The 23,398-nt window shown below is 33.9% G+C and overlaps 1 pseudogene; it reads left to right on the forward strand.

The window, feature by feature from the left end:
• Positions 1-22,612: 22,612 nt before the first annotated feature.
• LOC149566295 (leucine aminopeptidase pseudogene) lies at positions 22,613-23,136 on the forward strand (annotated as a pseudogene).
• Positions 23,137-23,398: the final 262 nt, after the last annotated feature.

The raw sequence follows: 23,398 nt of genomic DNA on the forward strand, positions 1-23,398 counted from the left end.
CATAAGCTGGCTATGGGATAAATGGATTGCTTTTTGGAGGTAAGGTATAAGATGGTTGTGAAGCTTGGGGAAAGGATTGGGGAGCTTGTGGAACTTGACTTTGGATTTGAGGAGTTTGACCAATATATGTGGGTTGTGCCCCCATTTGGGAAGGTATCTACATGGAAAAAGAGGCCAAGTATTTGGTGGTTGGTGGTGGTGGATTTCCTCCTAGAAGTGTCATAGAAAAATAATTGGTGTAGGAGGTAATGGATTAGTTAGTGGTGGAGGTGGTGGGAATTGAAAGCTTGGAAATGGAACTGATGGGGTTTGATAACTTGGTGGCTGGATTTGAAAGCTTGGTAGAGTGGTGGCAGGAGCTTGGGTCACTTGAGAGCTTGACAAAATATTGGTAGTAGCTTTTGGGGTTTGATAGCTTTGTGGGGTGAGGGTAGTAGCTTGTTGATTTGTGGCTGATGGCACTGAGCTCCAAGGACCTAGTGGAAATGATGGAATTGTGTTCTAAGCTAAGGTAAACAAGCTGGGGGTGATGAAGAGTTGATTACTTGGCCCCATGGGTGGCATCTCGGTTGTATATTGCTAAGGTTGGCCAAAGATGCTAGCACTGATTTGGAAGATGGGTGGATTTGGAAGGCTGGGTTGGAGAGCAGTAGCAATGATAGTGAAGGGAGTGAATGATGAGGTGTTTTGGGTGAAGGGGGTTTGGGATGGAGTGGTGGTGGCTGGATTGGCTTGAGGAATGGAGATTTCAACTATCACTTTCTACTTTTCCCTTGTACCAAACTATGATTCTGAATTGCCACTTTCAGATAGAGTCACCGATAATCAATCTTTAAAATTGAGTCGCCAACCTTCATTCCAAGAAAGGTACCTTTTATCAACCATGTTACTGATTATTGTTCACTTGGTCTTGGATGTGACGAAGATTTTTCCAATCTCTTCTTGGAATAGAAACTATTCTTTCAACAACCACAACATTTTGACCAATAGGAGCTCTTTGCAAGATTTCCTCAAACTCTTTGTCTTCTTCTAAAACTCAATTCACCTGATGGTATTGTTGAGCACTTTGTCTGAACCTCTAGGCTAGAGTGTTCAAATCTGAAATAATGTCTCCTTGTGTGTCTTGGAAGCCAAGATTTGGTTGTAGAACTAGAAACACATTCTCATGCAGCAATATCATTTTTCTTTATTAGAGGCAACTAAATAATATTATTGTTGGAATCCCTAGTAAATTCACCAAAAATCTATTGGTAAATAGATTTGTCACTATGAAATTACTTTTGAAAATGACCCTATTCGCCTTGTCAATAGTGACAAATGTGCCAATAGTAAGAAAGTTCACAATTGATCACTATCAAATTACAATCTTCCTCTGTGTTTGAGAGGGGAAACTCCATCATTAGATATGGGTATTTGTGATTTTTAATAAAATGTATTCAAACTTGAAGATTAAAGAGAAAGCTATTGATGACGAATGCACCAATAGACTTCACAACTTTCTTGAATTAACATAAATTGATAATAAAGATAACCAAGAACTACACTTGGAGATAATCATTATTACCATGTTGATTCATGATTCATAAACATTCACACAAAAATATTCAATACAAAAAGAATCAAGAATTTTATGTTGCAATAATCCAGATATTAGAAAAGGAACCCAAACACATTCCCCATTTTATTTTCTTGCACCAAGAACACAAGATATTTTTGATTTCAAAGTCAAAATCTCTATATACTTTCCAAAAATTTCCTTCTCATCAAAATTTCAGCATAAGTGTTCCCTTATTCCAAAGTCTCTAAAAAAAAGTCCTCATTACATGCCTTGATCATGAATTTATAATCTATTCTGGGTTCATAACCACTCAAAAAGTTATAGTTTGGACTACTCTGAAGATAGTTCGTAATCAACTTTAACTTTTACAACTCTAACTCTCAATCTCTAACTTTCTAACCTTAACTCTCAAACTATAACTTTCTAACCTTAACTCTCAAACTCTAAAATTCTAACCTTAACTCTCACAAAGTTAAGGTCAATAGAAAGAGAGTAAGTTTTAGTACGTAGAGAGATAAAAGTTTTAGTACGTTGGGAGAGATGATTTGAATATTTATTTCATGTAGAGAGAGATGATTTGAATACGCAGTGAGAGAAAACTTTTAACTTTCATTTTTGAACTAAAATTTCTTTGAACTTCTTGGATAAATTATAAGGATAACAAGTATTAATTGCTTTGTTAGTGTGAGTGGGATGTGGAGACATACATTTCTAATAATACTAATACAACATTGATATAATAAATAAAGATTTGAATATTTTAATTAAGAAAAGATCATTAATTATTATTATTTTAACATCTAGTATTTATTTCTAATTTAATGCCCTCATTTATAAGAACCTTTATGTGAGTGGGCTGTAGAGAAATGATTTATAAGTCCCAAAAATTGCTATCTAATGATTAATGGTTGTGATTGATGAAATAAAATTTAAATAATAATTAGTTAAACATTTTTTACTGAAAACATTAATCCACCTTCTAAATATAGACTAATAATTTATTTATTTTTTACCAAATTAAATAAATATTTTAGTTATTCCAATTTAAAAATTCTTTAAAAAAAATTACCAGACTAACAAAAATGTATATGCAATTTTTTTTAAAAGATAATTGACCGTTACATTATAGACTCTTATCTGTATATGCAAAATGATGAAACACAAAGAAGCGAGACATTAAATTGTGACACACTGCATTGTCAAAAGTTATGAAAAAAACAAATGTGCTGTCTTATTTCCAAGTTATGTGAAATTCCTCACTTCTAGAATATCGTTAGGATAATTATAAAGACACAAAGACACAAAGAAACAATGAAACAATATGAACATGAATAATGTAATAAATGAATAAAATGATTCAGTGACAACGTGAAGTGAAGTCTTCCCTAAACATCTCCTTGATTTCAAATAGATCTAATGCATATTTAAATCTGCAACATAAGTCCCAGAAGAAACCATTAATACTAGCAGTCAAATCTATGAACAGCTTTACACATTACCGTGCGTGCTGCTTGTAGATGAATTCTTTCATTTTCGTAGTTGCTCCCTCCCAACCACGGCGTTCAACAAAAATAATAACAGATCAATCCACAAGCACTCTAGAACATTAATATTACTTTTTCAAACCTAGAAAACTCAGCAAATGGAAAAAAACAGAATAAGATTTTTATATATGTTTACTTTTATTTTTGCACTATACTTGGCTCATAAAAAACAGAAGTGCGGCACACAGATTACATGGAGTTTGAAGATTTGGAAAGCAATAACAATAAAACAATACTGAGACTCACAGAACCCTAAAAAGACAGACAAAGATGGAAATACGATTGAATGACCCTACAGTAGAACAACAGATCAGACGACATAAATCTAAGGGCAGGGGCAAAAGGACAGACAATTTCTAGCCTTTGACATTATTTGGAAAACATCTGGGCATATCTTCAGCTCTCTCTTATCTAAATCCATATAAATGATATGGCTGACATAGCCATTTGTTTCCTGAATCAGCCAGATATAATCGCCCCCACAACAAATCACTTCAGAACTGAACAAAGAGTTAGGCAGTACAACTGTTGCATGCTCAGATCTCCACTTCAAATCAAGCTCATCAAATATATAAAAACTCAATGTATGAGTAGATGCTGGGAGATCCTGTGTCCTTGCACAAACCATTGTTATTCTGCCCTTGTGCATAACAATTCCCAAGACCTCATGGTGCACATTGCCCATTTTCCCCAAATTGTAATGAAACATACTCCTGTTAACTCCATTGAGATCGTATGTCACCACGCTTTCTCCATGTATTTTAAAACAGTAGACTTCGTTATTTTGCACAAAAATCTTAGGGAAGAGGTTAATTGCGATGCCCGATCCTCTCGCATTTTCTGCTACATTAACCTTTCTGATTTCCCATGCCTGTGCTGCAGATTTATAAACCAAAACCAAGAGTTCTTTTTTTGTGTTCACAAGATAATAATTCCCAATTACCACCATTACCTCAAAAGTCTTACGACTTGAGTCGAATTTGAGGTGCACGGCGACATCATCATGATATCGTTTCATGTAGTATGAAATACTGCTCTTTCCACCCAAATGCATATTGTGAAGAGGAGAGGATTCCATAGTGAATGGATTGAGCACTCGAAGGGATCCATTACTCTTTGAGCTATAGACCAGGAGGTCTCCATCTGCAGCTCTGAGGATCCATTCTGAATGTCTGGATGTCCATGACTCCTCACTGAATATCTTCCTTAAGAATAACCTTCTGCTCACATTAATCAGTGCAATACCTTCACAGAGTCTACGCGTTTTATCATAAAGATCAACAACTAACCACATATCTTCTCTATGAGTTGGGAAATCGATACCTTCCTTGTGTGCATCCATGCCATAACCATGCTCTGTGGATGAGCCACTTCCAACATCTTCTTTTTCATCACTCACTCTCATTCTCTTGATAGCATTCCCAGATTCTCTCCTCGATGCAATCATTTCCTCTCTCATTCTGAACAAACTTGGTGAAACCCCTCTCTCCTCCTCCGCATAAAAACCAGCATCAGCTTTCTCCTCTTCGTCCGTTACTTTTCCCTTCCCATTTGACCCATCCTCTCTGAATGGTCCGATTCCAAGTCTCAGCCAGTTACTTGGACATGATATTCCTTGCAAACTATCCTCTCCTGCTTCTCTATTGACATTTCCATCCCAACTACTTCCCATTCGCTTACAAAGGGCTTCACTCGTAGAACTCATCATTAGTCTACGAGAATCCTGTAACAAAACCCTGTTGTTAAATACTATTAAAGCTTGCATTACAGGACGACTTTGAGCAATTTCCTAAGCATTACAACCACGACAATCTCGCACCATCAAGAAGACTTTCCAGCCTTCCGCTATTCTGGTTCTAAAGTTTTTTGAGCTCTACATTGTTTTTAATCGAATTTTTAGTTTATCTCGTGAATTTGCCCCTTGGCAATCTGCCATTCTAATTATCCCTATCATATAACTAAGCAGCTATCTTCACGGTAAACAATTTCTCCATAACCATGTGTCTAGGGAATGTTCTCACTCGTAAATCTTTTTAAAAATTTTTTTTAGGGAGTATTTATATCTATGTTATGCGCATTTAGTTTTCAATATTGAATAACGATGACTTTTCTTTTCTATTCCTGTGAGCCATTTTGAAGAATCTGATGTAGTTCTATGAAGTAAGTTTGTTAAAAGTTAGATTTATATTTTCAAGACATTTCTTGATTTCTGTTTTTAATTTTTTATTTTATTTATATAACGTTTAATATATTTGATTTTTTCAACAATATGATTTGCTTTCCGTACTATTATACTTTTGACAAACTTTCACATATCAAGTTTTGAACACTGCAACATTAAATTTATTTTCATTATCTAATTTACTTTCATTAAATATTTATATACGATTAAAAAAATCAATAATTTCAATTTACATTATTAAGTAGATTTATATTCTCAATTCAATTTGTGCAATGCCTAAGTGTACCAAACTTTCAACAAACTTTCACATATGAACTTTGAATTCTATAACATTGACTTTTATTTATATAGTACAAATACTCATGAATTATTTTCACATTTTTCTTATATTGAGAGTGTTGTTGAAAGAAATATGCATTTTTCTTATATTGAGAGTGTTGTTGAAAGAAATATGATATATTCTAAGTGGACATGTAGTTCCCATTCAATTCGTGCATTGACAAGTGTTCTAAATCAATGACAAACTTTCACATATTTACATTTGAACTCTATCACATTTGTTTGTTTAAAATAATTACTCCTTGAAAAGTTCCACATATTGCTTGTATTTATATTTTTGTTGTCAAGAATAGAAATAATCTATTTAATATTAAGCTCTTTTTGAACTTTAACATATTAACTTGTGACCTCTATAACATGGATCAAAGTCCCTTCAACAAAATTAATTGTTACTTTTGGCAATTGTTACCATGTGGTACAAGATTAAGTCAATAAAATCTATTGTGCAAAACTAATAATTTATATATTTCTAATATTTACCCTCATTACTGAAAAGTATATATTGATTTTTTTTCTTTTCTTATTATTTTAGTTGACGTAGGCAATGTACTATTCCATTAATCACTTTTCAATTAGTCAATACTTGTTCACTCTTAAACAAATCATAAATGAATTTTTTTCATTATTTGATTATGACTAAAGTCATCATAAATATTTATTTATTTGAAATATTATATAATTGATTTATTTCAATTATGATTTGGTTAATCAATTCTTTAGAGGACCCCCTTTTTCAGTAATATTTTAAGAATGGTTAAATCTTTTAATGAAAATTTTCAATTAATATGTTTGTAAAAATGACTTTTTTTTGTTGTAACTGAATGATGTTGTGTTGATTGTGTGGAAATCTATCAAGAATCCATTCTAAATATGAGGCATGATTTTTTCAAAAACTATGTAATATAATATATTGAATAAACACGCTTAATTAAAATTATTAATAAAAGAATTAATCTGGGTTTACAAGTGTAGAGGAAACTTACACTTGAAAAAAAATGCCAAAGTGATTGATTACACATTGGACACATTTTACAAAGCTCCTATTTCTGTTTCAGAATGAATTTCAGCAGTGTCTAAATTCTTTGGATAATAGATAACAATATCATCTTGGCCATGAATGAATATATGTTGTCTTTTGTTTCAATTTGTATATGTTCAAACCCTTGGGTTTCTATTAGCATGGAGTGAAAATCAGCCTGTAATAAAGTTGCAACTTTCAATTGTAGTACAAAATAAATTTTTAATAAACATATGAAAAAATAGAGGGATTCACTCTCATTCATGTATTCAAATAAAATTAATTGTAAAAATGTCATTAAAACTACAACAAATTTTTGCAATAATAATATTTTTTCTTTTTGTTGAAAGGGAGTAACTTCTCAAACACATATACAATTTTGTAGAAAACATTGTCATTAAAAGTTACAAGTAAGAAAAGAATTTTGTGTTAAACCATAAAGGAGATCAATAAAATCAGATATAATTTTAATAAATATCAACTATTTTTTTTTCTATAAAGAAATTCGACACTAATAAATTATTGACTAAAATGAATGATGACTTTAAGAATTGTAATAATTGTAGCACACATTCAAGTAAAGAAGTTGCTTGTGCTTTCAATTTCACAAATGACTCACATTAGTATTTTCAAAGAAGGTTTGACCTCTTCCTAATGTGATTTGTTTTTTTATTGAGAAACCTTCTACTGAAAAACTTCTAAGCTTTCCCCAACCGTGATACATATGTAAAGACCCCAAAAAGGAAAGTTGGTGCATTTTTGACCACATAATCAATGACACTATTCAACCACATCGAACAAGTGCCCAAAGTAGAATATTTTCAACACTTCAACAATGGAACCCTCTTTTGCACCATCTCTTACATCTAGACAACTTGATTCCTTTACTTCCCCAACTTCAACCTCCTTGCTCTCCTGGCTATCTAAGGTTGAGGTTTGTTTCTCATTCATGCCCCTATCTTTGTCTTCCTCTTCAACAATTGTCTTAGAGCCACTCTCATTCTCATTGTTCTCTATTCATTGCACCTCCTTCTCACTCTCACCAAGCTCTTCCTAGACAACAACACAAAGAGGTTGCCTTAGTTTTTCATACTCCTCAATCAGTATAGCAACACTAACCTTGAACTTGAGCACATCATCTTTCTATTTTTTGATAGCTTTACCTTGATTTTGGCTATCCTAAATCTGCAATATTTAGTTATATTTCTTCTTTAGAGCCCTAAGCCGCTTATTCCACATGGACATAATTAGGCCATCCTTAATAAGGCCTGATAGAGAAGAACTTACATAGGTATCAGAAGTTGTTTCCTTTGCACCGACCATTCTGCAACCTAGTTAATATAATGAAATGACAAAAGAAAAGAGTCCAAACAACAACTCAACAGCAAAACCCTAACTTTTATACTTTCATATGCTCTTGAAAAACCCAATTTCTTTCAAGGGTTTTGAGCTCAATTCATCCATAACCCAACTCCTATAAATTACTCCTTATGAAAACATCCACCAAAGATGCTCAAACTAGATCAAAAGACTCTTTACAATCATTAATGGGCTCCCATGGTGTCTAAATATTGAATTTTCCTCATTTTTCTCTCTTCTATTATGGCAAAATTTTCTTAGATTGGTGTGTTTAATGGAGCTAGAAACTCTTATTAAGTGGCACCTCCACAAATTCACAACCATTTTTAGTTTTGGGTTCTTAATTAGTTGATGTGTGGTGCCAAGTGGTTGATTTTAATTAGGACCCCACTATCCCCTATACTCTCCATTATCAGATAAATTTAAAGTAAAACAAAAAGTGATGAAGAATCTTATAAATAATGAGTTACCTAATAGTGCAAAATACATTATTCCATCACATGTTGTGAAGTTTCTAGTATCCAACATTCAACATTTTTTCGGTGTTAGATAATTTTTCGATAAGGTTAATTAAGTTTAAGATTAGTTAAAATAAAGTAGATGAAGTATTTTATATATGTATTTGTATGCTATGCTAATATAAATGTAATTTACCTTTTTATACTTTAACAAAGTTCCCAATATAATTTAACTATTTTTTTATTTACTTATAAAATTTATGCTGCAATCAATTTATTTTTACATGATAATTTATATCTTTTCTATGATTTTTATTTTTATATTTGTAGTTATATTACATAAACACATTTTATAATATAAATTATTATGTTTGAAAAATTCAATATTACATTTTTTGTGACCAAAAAGTGATATATATTATATGTTTTACATAATATCTAATTATATATTGTACATAGTTATAATGACAATTTATTAATTATATCTTTCCATAATTATTTTTAAACTACACATTCAACTTATGAATAATGGCATATCATGTACATGTCCACAAAATATTAATCATTAATTAAACATATGTGATAGGTGATTGGAATAGTATAGCTTACACCAAATTCAACAACTGCCAAGTAGTGCATGTAGTGATTTGAAATTATTTAAAAATAAAATAGAAGGGTTTAGTTGTTCAATAATATTTTGAAGATTTCTTTAATTGTGATGACTTAGTACTTTTGATATTTTATTAATAATTAAATATATATTAATATTGTTTACAAACTATTAGAAGTCGATATTAAGGAGATATGATTTAAGTTTGAAAAGAATGACATATTCATTCTCACAATTTAATAGATTTTTAAATATAGAGAAGATGAATTACACATCTAACATTTGCAAGATACCTAACATTTACAACATATGTGCCCTACAAAGAATTGCAAATGTGTTAGTAACTAGCTATATACATATTATATATTTATATAATATATATGGAGAAAGTTGAGAGATATCAAGGCTTTAATTTTTTAATATCTTTTTTTTTTGTATAAATTAAAGCCTCGATACATCTAACTTTCTCTATATATATTGTATAAATATATAATATGTATATAGCTAGTAGCTTTTGAAGGGGATGTTAAAAGAATTCAATTCTAATATTTAATATATAATATTATATCACTACATAAATTTAATAATATGAATTTGTATAATTTTATTATGTATAAGACACATTTTTGACTTTGACAAATAGGTCTAATTTAATGTTTGTTTGGGGTTGTAGTTGCTTAGTTTAATACAAAAAATGTCAATGGTTAAATTAGTTTAGTGTTAAGGATAGGGTTTTTAGTTGATTTAGTATTATGTTTAGGATTGATTATCATTTAAAGGTTTACTAGTTTTAAGGTTATGATTCAATTTGGGTCAATGTCTAATCACTATTAGGGTTTACTTTTGGCTAGGGTTACTATGTAATGAATTAATGAAAGGTTCAACACTAAATTGTATTCAAGGTTATTTTATTTGGCTCTAACATCTTTTTCCATCGTCCTCTTAAATCTCTATCTTATTTATCTTCCTCTCTAATTTCTCTCTCTATATCTCTCCCCCCCTTTCCCTAATTATTATCTTTCTTTATCTACCTAATCTTTCTCATTCCCCTCTTTTTCCATCAATTCTCCAGTATTAATATCTATCTCAAACTTATGCCTCTCCCTCTCTCTCTATCCCCCCATCAACAGCCCTATGAATTTTGATCCCTAATTTTCCTCCTTCTCAAGCTCTATCTCATCTCTCCCCCTCCCTTTTCTCTCTGCTTCATCTCGCCCCACTCTTTCTTTTCCCATTCTCCCTTTCCTTCCCCAACCCACTTCATCTCTTCCTTTTCATTATAATTTGTTACCTTATTATCCCAATTCTTTTCTAATCCATAATTATCCATCTCCTAAAGGTCTTTCTCATCTCTCTCCTTCTACCCCTTCTATCTTTGTTCATCTCTCATCATATATTCACCCTAATGACCATTTATCTATATCTCATCTCTCTCATTTCCTATTTTTCCCTAGTTATCACCATAGGATTGCATTCTATTCCCTAATTATTCTATCTATCCCATGGCTCCCATCAACATATATTTCAATTCTAGATCTGAATTAATACTAATTATTCTACTTTTTCTTTTTCAATCCACCTCATCTCTTTCCTTCTCACCCACTCATCATCATCATCTCTCTCTCTCTCTCTCTCTCTCTCTCTCTCTATTTGTGTGTGTTGGTGTGCACACATGCACATGCCTCTCATTCCCTAATTATTATCTTTCTATATCTACCTTATCTCCCTAATCTCATTATCTGACATTAAATGCCCTTTAATTAACATCTATATCTACCTTATATGTCTATGTCCCATCACCCTCTCTCATCATCCCTAGATTACTCTTTGCCTCATTTATTCTCCTATTCCCCCCAACCTGTAATTATGTCTTCCCATTAATTACTATCTATTGATACCTCTTAACTTTTACCACCCCCACTCCCATCCTCTCTCACACAAACACATATTAAAATTTGTCCCCTTTAAATACCTCCAATCTCTACCTCTTGTCCCCCCTCTCTTCCTTTCCCAATCACCACACCTATCAATTCCAAGCTCCAATTAACATCATTTTAAATTTCCATCTCATATATTTCACCCTTCCCTATATATTTGTCTTCCTCATCTCTCTCCCTCTCCCTTCTACATTTCTCCCTTGTAGCCCATTCCCCCACACAATCTCCTTCCTACTAAATATCTCTTAGTAGCTCTCTCCTCCTAATTACTCTCTTTAACTCTCTCTTCTTTCTCATAATATCATCTCTCTCTCTCTCTCTCTCTCTCTCTCTCTCTCTCTCTCTCTCTCTCTCTCTCTCTCTCTCTCTCTCTCTCTCTCTCTCTCTCTCGCTCGCTCACACACACGCGCGCGTGTGCATGCATGCATGAACATACACACATAGGAACACACACACCCACACCCACACATGTGCAAGCATGCATGTCAACGCACACATGCCCATGCACTTGCACTTATGCCCACACCCACGTCCACACACACATGCACACACACACACACACACACACACACACACACACACACACCATAAATTTTTTTTCTTATAAATAACTTGATTCTCTACCTCATTTCCTCCCCTTTCTTCCTTATTAAATCACCATGCCTATGTATTCCAAGCCCTAACTATGCTTACTTTAAATATCTATCTCAATTTTACCTCTTTCTTTATCACTCTCTTACTCTTCTATCCCCTTCCTTTTGTATTTACCCTCTATATCTCTCTCTCTCTCTCTCTCTCAAATCTGTGACCTTTAACTACCTCTTATCCCTACCTATTTTACTCCCTCTCTTCCTTTCCCAATCACCATTCTTATCTATTCTAAGACCTAACTACCCTCATTATAAATACCTATCTTATCTCTATCCCCCTTGCATTTATCTCTCTCTTTCTCATCTCTTTTCCTCTCACTTCAATATTTCTCCCTTTCACCCCCGCCCCTTCACCATCTCCTCCCCTAACTAATCTCTTCTAGTATTACTAAAGCCTCCCCCCTCTCTCTCAATAATCTATTTTATGCCCTTATTACCATCTTTCCCTCTTCATCTCTCTCTCTCTCTCTCTCTCTCTCTCTCTCTCTCTCTCTCTCTCTCTCTCTCTCACACACACACACACACACACACACACACACACACACACACACACACATGCACACATTAAAATTTTTACCCTTTAAATACCTCCAATCTCTTCCTCTTGAACTACTCTCTCTTGCTTTCTTAATCACCATGCCTATCTATTCCAAGCCCGATTACTATAATTTTAAATTTCCATATCATCTCTTTCCTCCTTCCCTATATCTCTCTCTTCTTCATCTTTGTGCCTCTCTCTTGTACATTTCTCACTTTCACCACATGCCTCCACACAATCTCTCCTCCCTCCTAAATATCTAATAGCATCTCTCTCCCCCTAATTATTCTCTTTAACTCTCTCTTCTTTCTCATAATATCATCTATCATCCACTTTTGTCTATTTCTCTCTCTCTCTCACACACACACACACACACACACACACACACACACACACACACACACACACACACACACACACACACACACACACACACACACACACACACACACACACACACACACACACACACACACACACACACACACACACACAGACAGACTCACACACACACACAGACTCACACACACACACACACACACACACACACACACACACATGTGTGTGTGCATGCATGCACGCATGCCCACAAACATGCACTCATGCACCCACACTTATGCCCACCACACCCCCCCCCATGCCACACCCCGTTAATTTTCCCCTTTAAATACCTTCTTTCTCTACCTCATGTCCTCCCCTCTTTTCCTTATCCAATCACGATGCCTATCAATAACTCTATCTTCCACCATCACCATTTGTATCTATTTTGATCCCAAAATGTGTACCTTTTCAAGGTGTATCTCATATCATTCCCTCTACCCACTCTTAATTTCCCTTTATTATTTTGTCCCTTTTCATTCCCTCATAATATCTCTTCCTAATACTAAAAATATATCTTTAGCTCATGTTTATAACTTTCTCTGTCTCTAAAATCCCATCTCACCATAACTTCCTTGTAATTACTAAATATCTCTCTCTTCTCAACATCTTTTTCCATCATCCTCTTAAATCTCTATCATATTTATCTTCCTCTCTAATTTCTCTCTCTATATCTCTCCCCTCCCTTTCCCTAATTATGATCTTTCTTTATCTACCTGATCTTTCTCATCCCCCTCTTTTGCCATCAATTCTCCAGTATTAATATCTATCTCAAACTTATGCCTCTCCCTCTCTCTCTATCACCTCATCAACAACCCTATGAATTTCGATCCCTAATTTTCCTCCTTCTCAAGCTCTATCTCATCTCTCTCCCTCCCTTTTCTCTCTGCTTCATCTCTTCCCACTCTTTCTTTTCTCATTCTCCCTTTCCTTCCTCTACCCACTTCATCTCTTCCTTTTGATTATAATTTGTTACCTTATTATCCCAATTCTTTTCTAATCCATAATTATCCATCTCCTAAAGGTCTTTCTCATCTCTCTCCTTCTCCCCCTTTTATCTTTGTTCATCTCTCATCATATATTCACCCTAATGACCATTTATCTATATCTCATCTCTCTCATTTCCTATTTTCCCCTAGTTATCACAATAGGATTGCATTCTATTCCCTAATTATTCTCTCTATCCCATGGCTCCCATCAACATATATTTCAATTCTAGATCTAAATTAATCCTAATTATTCAACTTTTTCTTTTTCAATCCACCTCATCTCTTTCCTTCTCACCCACTCATCATCATCATCTCTCTCTCTCTCTCTCTCTCTCTCTCTGTGTGTGTGTGTGTTGGTGTGCACACATGCACATGCCTCTCTCATTCCCTAATTATTATCTTTCTCTATCTACCTTATCTCCCTAATCTCATTATTTGACATTAAATGCCCTTTAATTAACATCTATATCTACCTTATATGTCTATGTCCCATCCCCCTCTCTCATCATCCCTAGATTACTCTTTGCCTCATTTATTCCCTTCTCCTTCTCTTATTCTCCTATTTCCCTCAACCTATAATTATGTCTTCCCATTAATTACTATCTATTGATACCTCTTAACTTTTACCGCCCCCACTCCCATCCTCTCTCACACAAACACATATTAAAATTTGTCCCCTTTAAATACCTCCAATCTCTACCTCTTGTGCCCCCCTCCTCTCTTCCTTTCCCAATCACCATGCCTATCTATTTCAAGCTCCAATTATCATCATTTTAAATTTCCATCTCATATCTTTCCCCCTTCCTTATGTCGTTGTATTCCTCATCTCTCTCCCTTTGCCTTCTACATTTTTCCCTTGTACTCTATTCCCCCCCACCATGATATCTTCTCCCTATAAAATATTTATTAGCACCTCTCTCCCCCTAATTACTCTCTTTAACTCTATCTTCTTTATCATAATATAATCTCTCTCTCTCTCTCTCTCTCTCTCTCTCTCTCTCTCTCTCTCTCTCTCTGTGTGTGTGTGTGTGTGTGTGTGTGTGTGTGTGTGTGTGTGTGTGTGTGTGTGTGTGTGTGTGTGTGTGTGTGTGTGTGTCACACACACACACACACATGTGAAAGAATGTATGCCAACCAACACACATGTGCATTCACACATGCCCACACACCTACACATATGGCCAAGACCACAGCCATGCCACCCCCCCCCCCCCCCCCCCCCACCCCCTACCCCACACACACACACCATTAAAATTTTTCCCTATAAATACCTTGATTCTCTACCTCATGTCCTCTCTTCTTTTCCTCTTTCTTGATCTGTATCTTATCCTTCTCCTTCTCTCTCTATCTTTCCCATTCTCCCATTCTTACCATTTATTCTACCCCATTGCCATTTTTTTGTATTTCATGTTAATGGCCCTCTCCCTCTCTCTCCCACTCTCTCCCCATCCTTCTCTCTCCACCCTCCTCTCTCTTCAATATGCCCCATTTCTATCAAACTCTCCTAACTATCTCAAAACATCTCTTACCCTATTTCAATATCTCCCTATGTCATCTCAACATATCCAAATTTACTCACTCAATCACACACAAACATGTCCTATAATTACTCTCTTTAATACTCTCTATCCCCACCTTCTCAGTTACATTAGATTTATTTATTATTAGCCCTAATTATCCTCCTATATTTTTTTACCTCATCTTTTTCATTCTCACAATCTCCTCCCTATGTGTGTGACATGTCTAACTAATATTCCTCCTCATAAATAAAATTAGGGTTAAGTTTACTTGAGAATTTAGTTGTATTTACTTTTAGTGTAGGGATTTGATTTGGTTTAGAAGAGCTCATCAATTTTTTGTTCAATTTTTTTTTTTTTTTTTTAAATGTTAATATAAATTATTCAAGAAAAACTAAAACAACTTAAAAATGTAAACATAAATTACATGGTATATTTTTTTTAAATGAAGATAATAAAATATATTTTCTACTATTTTTACCCCATTTCTTTTCCATTTATCGTTAAAATGTAGAAAAAAGGTAAAATGATTTGATTATTTATTAAAATAAATTTGAATATTTTTCAAAAAAATATTACTATTTTCTAGATATCGTAACATTTAAAATAATTTCTACCCTTTGCCTAGGGGGGTGTTCATTGTCAAATTTGCATCTGCTGCTGATAGGGCTACCATCCTTCACCTTGTCTTCTACTAGAATTCGAAGTATCCCTTGATGGCTAAACCTTGGCATAAAGATTTCAACCCATTGACAGAATCTCTTAATATGTTCTCTGTTTGGGTTAGGTTGTTGAATCTCCCCCTTCACCTTTAGGTAGATTCTATTTTGGAGGAGGTGGGGAGTTCCCTTGGTGATTTCTGCTACATTGGTAAAGCTTCTTCCAATGTTTTTTGCACTATGTATGCTCGCATACTAGTTGAGATCAATGTTTCCAAGGACTTCCAGATATGATTTCTGTGGCTTCTTCTTTAGGGTTGTGGGATATCCTTCTTGACTATGAGGGTATCCCCTTCTGCTATAGGAAGTGCCACAAGATTGGTCACATGGCTTCTGGCTGCTCTGCAAGTAAATCTGTGCCGAAGCTGCCCCCTTCTTGGTGGAAAGGGGCCTTTGAAGATTACTACAAGGTCCAAAAGGTCCTCTCTTTAGGGGAAGACAACTCTCTTCAAGATATTTTGGTGGAGGTCTCTTCTACTATTCTTGGTTCTTCAGCTAAGGCTCCTCCTTTTGCACCTTTGGTGCTAGTAAATCAGTCTTTGGTTACTACTGTCCTATCTTCTAGTACTTTGTTGGAGGATCCTCCTTCAGATCCTTCTGTGGTTGCAGCTAATCTATCTTTTGGTGCCCTGGGGGCAGCCACCTCTCTGGCTCCTTCTCAGGTAGTTGTTCCTTCTCATGTTCCTGCTATAATTTCCTCTGCAATAGTTCTTCCCCTAGCTTCTGGGGTTCCAGGGTCTAGTTGTGGCCTTGCTATTTCACAATGCCAGTTGGCTGCTGATTCAATGGAGGTTGGAAGGACCTTTGTTAATGGTAATTTGGTCAGGCCCTCCTCTTTTGTTTCATCTAGGGCAACCCTTCGTCTGTCTTCTTCTCTAGATGTAGTTATTCCTATTGTGGCCTCTTCCTTGGTCTCAAGGATTTCTAGAAGTTCTGGTGTTGCTGATTTACATTGGCAAAAGGCGGTGGGTTTGGTGGAGGATGGATGGACCATAATAAAAGGGAAAAAGATGAAGCCATCCTCTGCCTCTTTTGATATGGCATTACAGTCTCATAAGAAGGGATCTAAAGGAAATGCATGATTATTTCTAGTATGTTGTTCTTTATTTGCCCCTTGGCTTTTGGCCTATTTATCTTTGTTGTGCATCATGGTTGGGGATTTCTTTCCCTATATTCTTTGGGTTTCAGGAGCCTAGGCAAAACTTGTGTTGGTAGCTGTCGTGATGCCACTTTGGTCACCTTTTGTTTGGCCTTTGTCCTTTGGTTGGGCTTTAATTGCTTATTTTCAGCCTTTTGTCTTGTTTCAACTTGGGTTTCAAGATCCCTGTAAAACCTATTTATCTAATCAAAAACATTTAAAATAATTTAAAGACTCTATAAAGAAATTACCTACTGTATTTTCTTCCCTTTCTTCATTTCCTTGTGAGAGTATATCAATTACCATGACAAGATAAATCTCTTTTAAAAAAATTATTTACATTGAATTTCAATAACATAATCAAGGCCAACAAAATTCTTTATCATTGAGTTTCTATTTCTATTTCACCATTTTAACAATCTTAATATTATCAATGATAAGTAACATTTTTCAGCTTCAAGTTATGAGGTTTTATGATAGAAATAATAAAATCAAAATGAACTAAAATTAAAGAATTATAAATTAATCCAAGAGAGCTTGTGATGAACATAATTACCATACTTTAAAGAGGTTTCCAAAATCAACACAGGAATTGATGCAGGAGCATCTTGCATGCGAAAATTATTATTTAAAAAAAAAAAAAAAAAATTTGAAAGAAAAAAAAAATTGGAAAAAAAAAAAAAAATTTGTGGAGGAGAGAGAAAGTGACAAAAATTAGAGGATAAATAATAAAAAAATAAAAAAAGGGAAAAAGGAGAAAAGAAAGGAAAAGAGGATTTCTATTTTTGAGGTGCATAGGTGGCATAATAGAAAAAATAAAAAAATAAATGGTTGTCATTTCATTTGTCAAGGTGTGTGGGTAGAATTCTAGAAAGTTATGAATATTGTAGAAAGTTGTGGATATTGTAGAAGGTTGTGGAAGTTGTAGAAGGTTGTGGAGAAATTCTAGAAGGTTGTGGATAAGTCATGCATGGGGTGGTATGTGCCTATTTAAGCAAGGCATATGAGCATTTCTAATCAAGCTCAAGGAGAAGCTTGAGGAGTAGAAGCTCAAGAAGAAGGTGAAAGCTCAAGGAGAAGCTTGAGGAGTAGAAGCTCAAGAAGTAGAAGCTTGAGAAGGAGAAACTTGAGTAGTGGAAGCTTGGAAAGCTTGGAAAGTTTCAAGGTGTGAAAGAGAAGGAGGAAGTGAAGAGTGAGTTTTCCTGAGTCTATGGACAGAGCACCGAATGTGAGGCAGTTTACAGTAGGATTGTGATGGACTTGTGAGTGTGTAGATAGAGTGCCGAATGTGAGGTAGTTTACACTGGGATCTTGGATCTTGGATAAAGTTAGAGAAGAGCTAGTGACTACAGTTTAGAAACAAAAAGATTGCTTGGTGGCTTGCGAGCACAAGTTGAGATCTCGGAGGTTTCTACCAGAGTGTGGATTGGATCTTGAGAGATCTTGCCAAAAATGTTATTGTAATTACTATTGGATTTTCAAGTATAATAAAATTGTCTTCATATTGTTGCATTCTTGGTTGCGAGTTGGTAAGGGTAGTGTGGACCATCATTAGTGGTATCAGAGCGTACCTTCATCAGTGGTATCAGAGCCATACCTTCATTAGTGGTATCAGAGCGTACCTTCATCAAGAATGGAGGCACAGATTTTGAAAGAGGACAGCAAAGAAAACCCCTTGTGAATTATATGAATGAGGCAAATGCCTAAGAATGAAGAAAGAGAGAGAAAGAGACAATGTGGAGCCAAAGGGCTCATTACATGAACTACATCATGATTGTGTGTTGAGAATGAGAAAGAAGCATCTCTTATAAAGAGATGAGAGGAGGATTTATTTGTAACTCCCATGTGAATGATTGCCACATTCATAAGTTTGTGCATAACAAGTGTTATAATACTCTTAAGGAGGAATAACTATTTTCCTTAATAAAGGAATTACAAAAAAGACTTGTCCTCACATGTGGACTAGAGGATAAACAACATAAGAGATACCTTGGTTTGTCCCAGTTAATAAATACAACCAAGCAAACATTATAAATTCTAACATCCCCCTTTAATCTTTACTTGGAGAAATTACATCAAAGGGTATTAAACCCAAATTTTACAATGATATGCTAAATAGCAGCAACTTGAGCTTTGAGAATGTCTTCAATTATGTGAAAGGTCTATTGTGAGTCTAGGTAGATCTTCATAAAGCCAAGTGGATAGGTCATTAAAGTTCACCAAATCTTGTATGTGCCTAGATGGATTACCTGAAAAACATAGACACAAGAAACGAGACAACTATCCACAAGAAGTATTTCATCTTATATGCAAATTAGAAATGCTTTTGAATAAGGATAATAAAACTCTCATAGAGAAACAATGAGGAAAATAAAACATGTTACCACAAAACAATGGAGATAACCTAATATCAAAATGAAGTATATGCTCAAAATATTATCAAAAAGTTTGATCAGTATTCTCATGAAAGGTATATTATACTAATGTACTAATGACCACAGACAAGGCCAACTAATGATATGTGCATCAACATTGCATCAATCACATGGATATAGATAGTCCACTTAATGAATCATCCCATTGCAAGTTAATGGGTGATCAATCCATAACATGCATGACTCATTATCTAAGCAATAAAGTATGCAGATCATTATCACATTAATATATGAAAATAAAGTAAAAAGAGATACATGTTGATCAAATTAGTATTATCATGATGTTTGTTAGGATACTCAAATGAATGGATTATGAGGGTTTAACAACATATTGCCTTCAAATTAGATCAAATCATTTGAATTTGGAGGGAAAAACTCCAATAATAGCATCCTCTTCATTGAGGAACAAAATGGAACAAGATGGAGGGAAAAATCCATAAATATCCACCTTTCAAAGTAGAGCATATAGAATCAAATGGAGGGAAACTCCATATAAAATATCATCCCTTAAAAGTAGAGAAAATAGAACCGAATGGAGAGAAACTCCATATAAAATGAGTGTACACCAATATAGGATGGAGGGTTACTCCATGGGCCAGATAAGGAAACTATGTGTCAGTTATACTGAGGGGACCTACATAGTTAACCTTGAAAAATTGGCTTCCTATGCAACTCAAAAATGAATATCATATAAATCATGTAAATCAGTGGTATAAAACCATAAAGTGCCAACATGGGCATAGAATGATTCTATAAAAGCATAATAGTGCAACTATGTGAACATCAAAATATCACAATAAAGTTGAAGGCAAATGTGTAAGATAACTCATAATCCAATCAGAATTAAGGTAAATGCAAAGATCCAAGGAAGATCAATGAGAAATAAAAAATATATGGATATCAGGTATAAAACTCTATTGACAGTAAACATGAGTACTTAATTCATTTTGTGAAGGTATATATCAATTTTGAATCATTATAGTCATTAAAAATTTATATATTTATGGGGTATATATGTGTGCACCCATATATACTTAAATAAATATACCTAAAATATCATGGTATGAAATTGTTCAATTAAAATCATAGAAAATAGGATCATATCTAAGTCACATGAAAGTCAAATTGTTGATGAAACATAATTACTCATTATATAGGAAATAGGCATGTGCTTGATAAAAAGAAATGGACTAAGGAGCTAGAAAATATCATCCCCTCATAAAGCATAAACCTTTTCTACTAGAATTGGAAGTGTGGAAAAATATTGAATAATTTTGAAATAAAGAGATTCCTTCGTTAGGCAAAAAAGATCTACATTCTTTCACAAGAAAAAAAAATATAAGAGAAAATTATATAGGTCAGTAAAAAAAATACAATCTATTCGAGGTGATAGTAAACAACAATAGACCATTACCCTTAATTCTTCAATTTTAACTTTGAAATATATGTAATTTTATTATTTAAAAAAAAATTGAAATTGAAAATAAGTCTTATTGACTTGAATTTGAGATTTCACTTAGATATTAGTAATATATAAGAATAGCAAAAAAAAACTCACTTAAATAAATTTGAATAAAAATTAAGAAACTTTAATAATTTATAAAAAAATTGCCCTTGAGAACAAAAGATTAGTAAATTTGAATAGAATATTAAATAAGACTAAAAAATATTTTTTTAAGAACAAATGTGAAATAAAAAAATCTTTGTTACTTAAACAATTCTAAAGTTAGCATAATTTCCAAAAAAAATCCTAGTACATGTTCCTCTTTATAAAGTAAAAGATAAACTTTCTTTCTTTATGAAAAAAGTAAATAAAACAATATATTATATATGTTCAAATACTAAAGAAAGGTGCATAAAAGGTAAAGGTCATGTAAGCATAAAGTAAGGAAGGAGTGGAATAAAAATAACACAAAGAAGAAGAAGACAAAACTTAAATGATAAGACAAAGCATAAGTAATATAATGATCTTTACTTACAAACTAAAATATTTCCAAAAGTAGGTAATTCATATTTGAGAGGTAAAATGATGACAATGGCATAGAAGAAGATAATTATACTACAAAGGTAATGAAATAAAGATAAAAAAGTATACAAAATATAAAAGGACAGATTGAAAAAAAAATTGTTTCCTCTAAGATTTTTTTGAGACTAAAGTTATAAATTGAAATGCTTATAATGAAGATAGAATAGTCTAGAATAATGAAAGAGAAAAACAAAATCCAATAATGTAGGCTACACAAACAAATAAGAATATAAAATGAATGAAAACCGAAAACTGAAGAGTGGAGAATACATTTGAAATGCAGGTTGGTTAGGTAGATGGATGATGAATGGATATATTTATAATGCAGCAAATGAAGCTGGCTCATCCTTTGTGAATGAATCACACTGGAAGGTGTTACTTAGTAATAATAAAATTCACCATGACAGAGATAAAACTAGGGTGGATCGGTATCAATTGTTATTATTGAAAAGGAGTGAACTAATATCAGATAGCGTCGACGACTTTGAGGGAGACATTATAATTGAAATAAAGAATATAGTAAAATAGAGTTAGATATATTGGCCCTGAGGGAATAATTAAAACATATATTACTAACAATATACAATGATAGAAGTGTGCAGAGAATATTCTTTGATGAAAGGCCAACTCTGGTGAGCAACGGGTCTGCATGATAAATCAAAGAAATACAAGAGTGAAAAAGTTGTCTCCTCAGATGACAGATAAAAATGTAGACATTATACAAAAACTACAGGCAATGTACAGAGAAGTTGCAAAAATTATATCTATGATGCACCAGTGATGGCAGAGACGTTACAAAGAAATGATAATAATGGGAAGCACTACAAAAAGGAATATAACCATAAATATATAGTTTATTGATTAATGCAACTGCATCTTTGAGTTTATATTTGAGTTCACATGAATGAATAAAATAATAATACCTCTACTAGAATGCATAGAGGGATGGATAATCCCAGATTGGCCTTCTTAACTCCTACGGTTATAGTTGGAGATATGAGCGGTGGTCAGGTTGTAGCACATGAGCTTGCTCATATTTGGACTGGAAATCTTATCTGTAACGCCTCCAATAACGAGTTCTAGTTAAATGAGGGCTTTATTACATATGCAGAGAGAATAATTGATGAAGCTATGGATGGCAAGGAATGTGTTGCTCTAAACATTGGATTGGGATGCTGTGGGCTAAGGGATGAGATGGAAAAAAATTCAAGGACAATATGGAGTTTACCAAGCTGAAGACGAATCAGGAAGGCGTAGATCCTGATGATGTTTATTCTTGTGTGCATATGAAAAAGGTTTTCAATTCTTTTGGCGGATTGAGAGTTAGGTTGGATGCCCTGCATTCGACAAGATTCTGAAGGAGTACATCAAGAATTTCAAGTTTCAATCAATAGATACAGATACATTCCTTGCCTTTTTGAAGAAAAATCTTCATGGCATAGAGAATGAAATTGATTTGGATGAGTAGATAGATGGTACTGGCATTCCTCTAGACATCAAGGAGCTTGTTTCCATAATCCACAAGAGGGTCTTGTCTGCCTCCAAGGATTACATGGCTGGGAAAATGCCTTTTGAAGAAGTCCTTTGCAAGTGGCAGAGGCAAGAGTGGCAACTTTTCCTCGAGAATTTTCCCAAGAAACTTGAGGCAACACAGATCTCCGCTCTAGATCAACAATTTCATTTTAGTGAAAGTAACAATTGGGAAGTCAAAGTCGCTTTCTTGATAATTGCAAAACCATAAACAGGGCTTGAAAACTATTTGGCTAAAAAAAAATATGGAACCACAAATGTTGCCTGACATATGTATGATAAAAAGTCTCTGACATATGTATGATAAAAAGTCTCAAAGAGGTGTCATTGGTCTCATGAAAAAAAATTAGAAAATATTCAGAAAAGGTAGTGCATGCAAATAGTCTAACAAAACGCATCACTATATTTGGTGTTATGACTTTGCAAATAGTTTTATGGCATGAATCAGTCAAAAGATTTAGAAAATTTCAATT

Source organism: Cupressus sempervirens, chromosome 3 (genome assembly GCF_028749045.1).
Source record: "Cupressus sempervirens isolate cs-2001-9-10 chromosome 3, ASM2874904v1, whole genome shotgun sequence".
Lineage (NCBI taxonomy): Eukaryota > Viridiplantae > Streptophyta > Pinopsida > Cupressales > Cupressaceae > Cupressus > Cupressus sempervirens.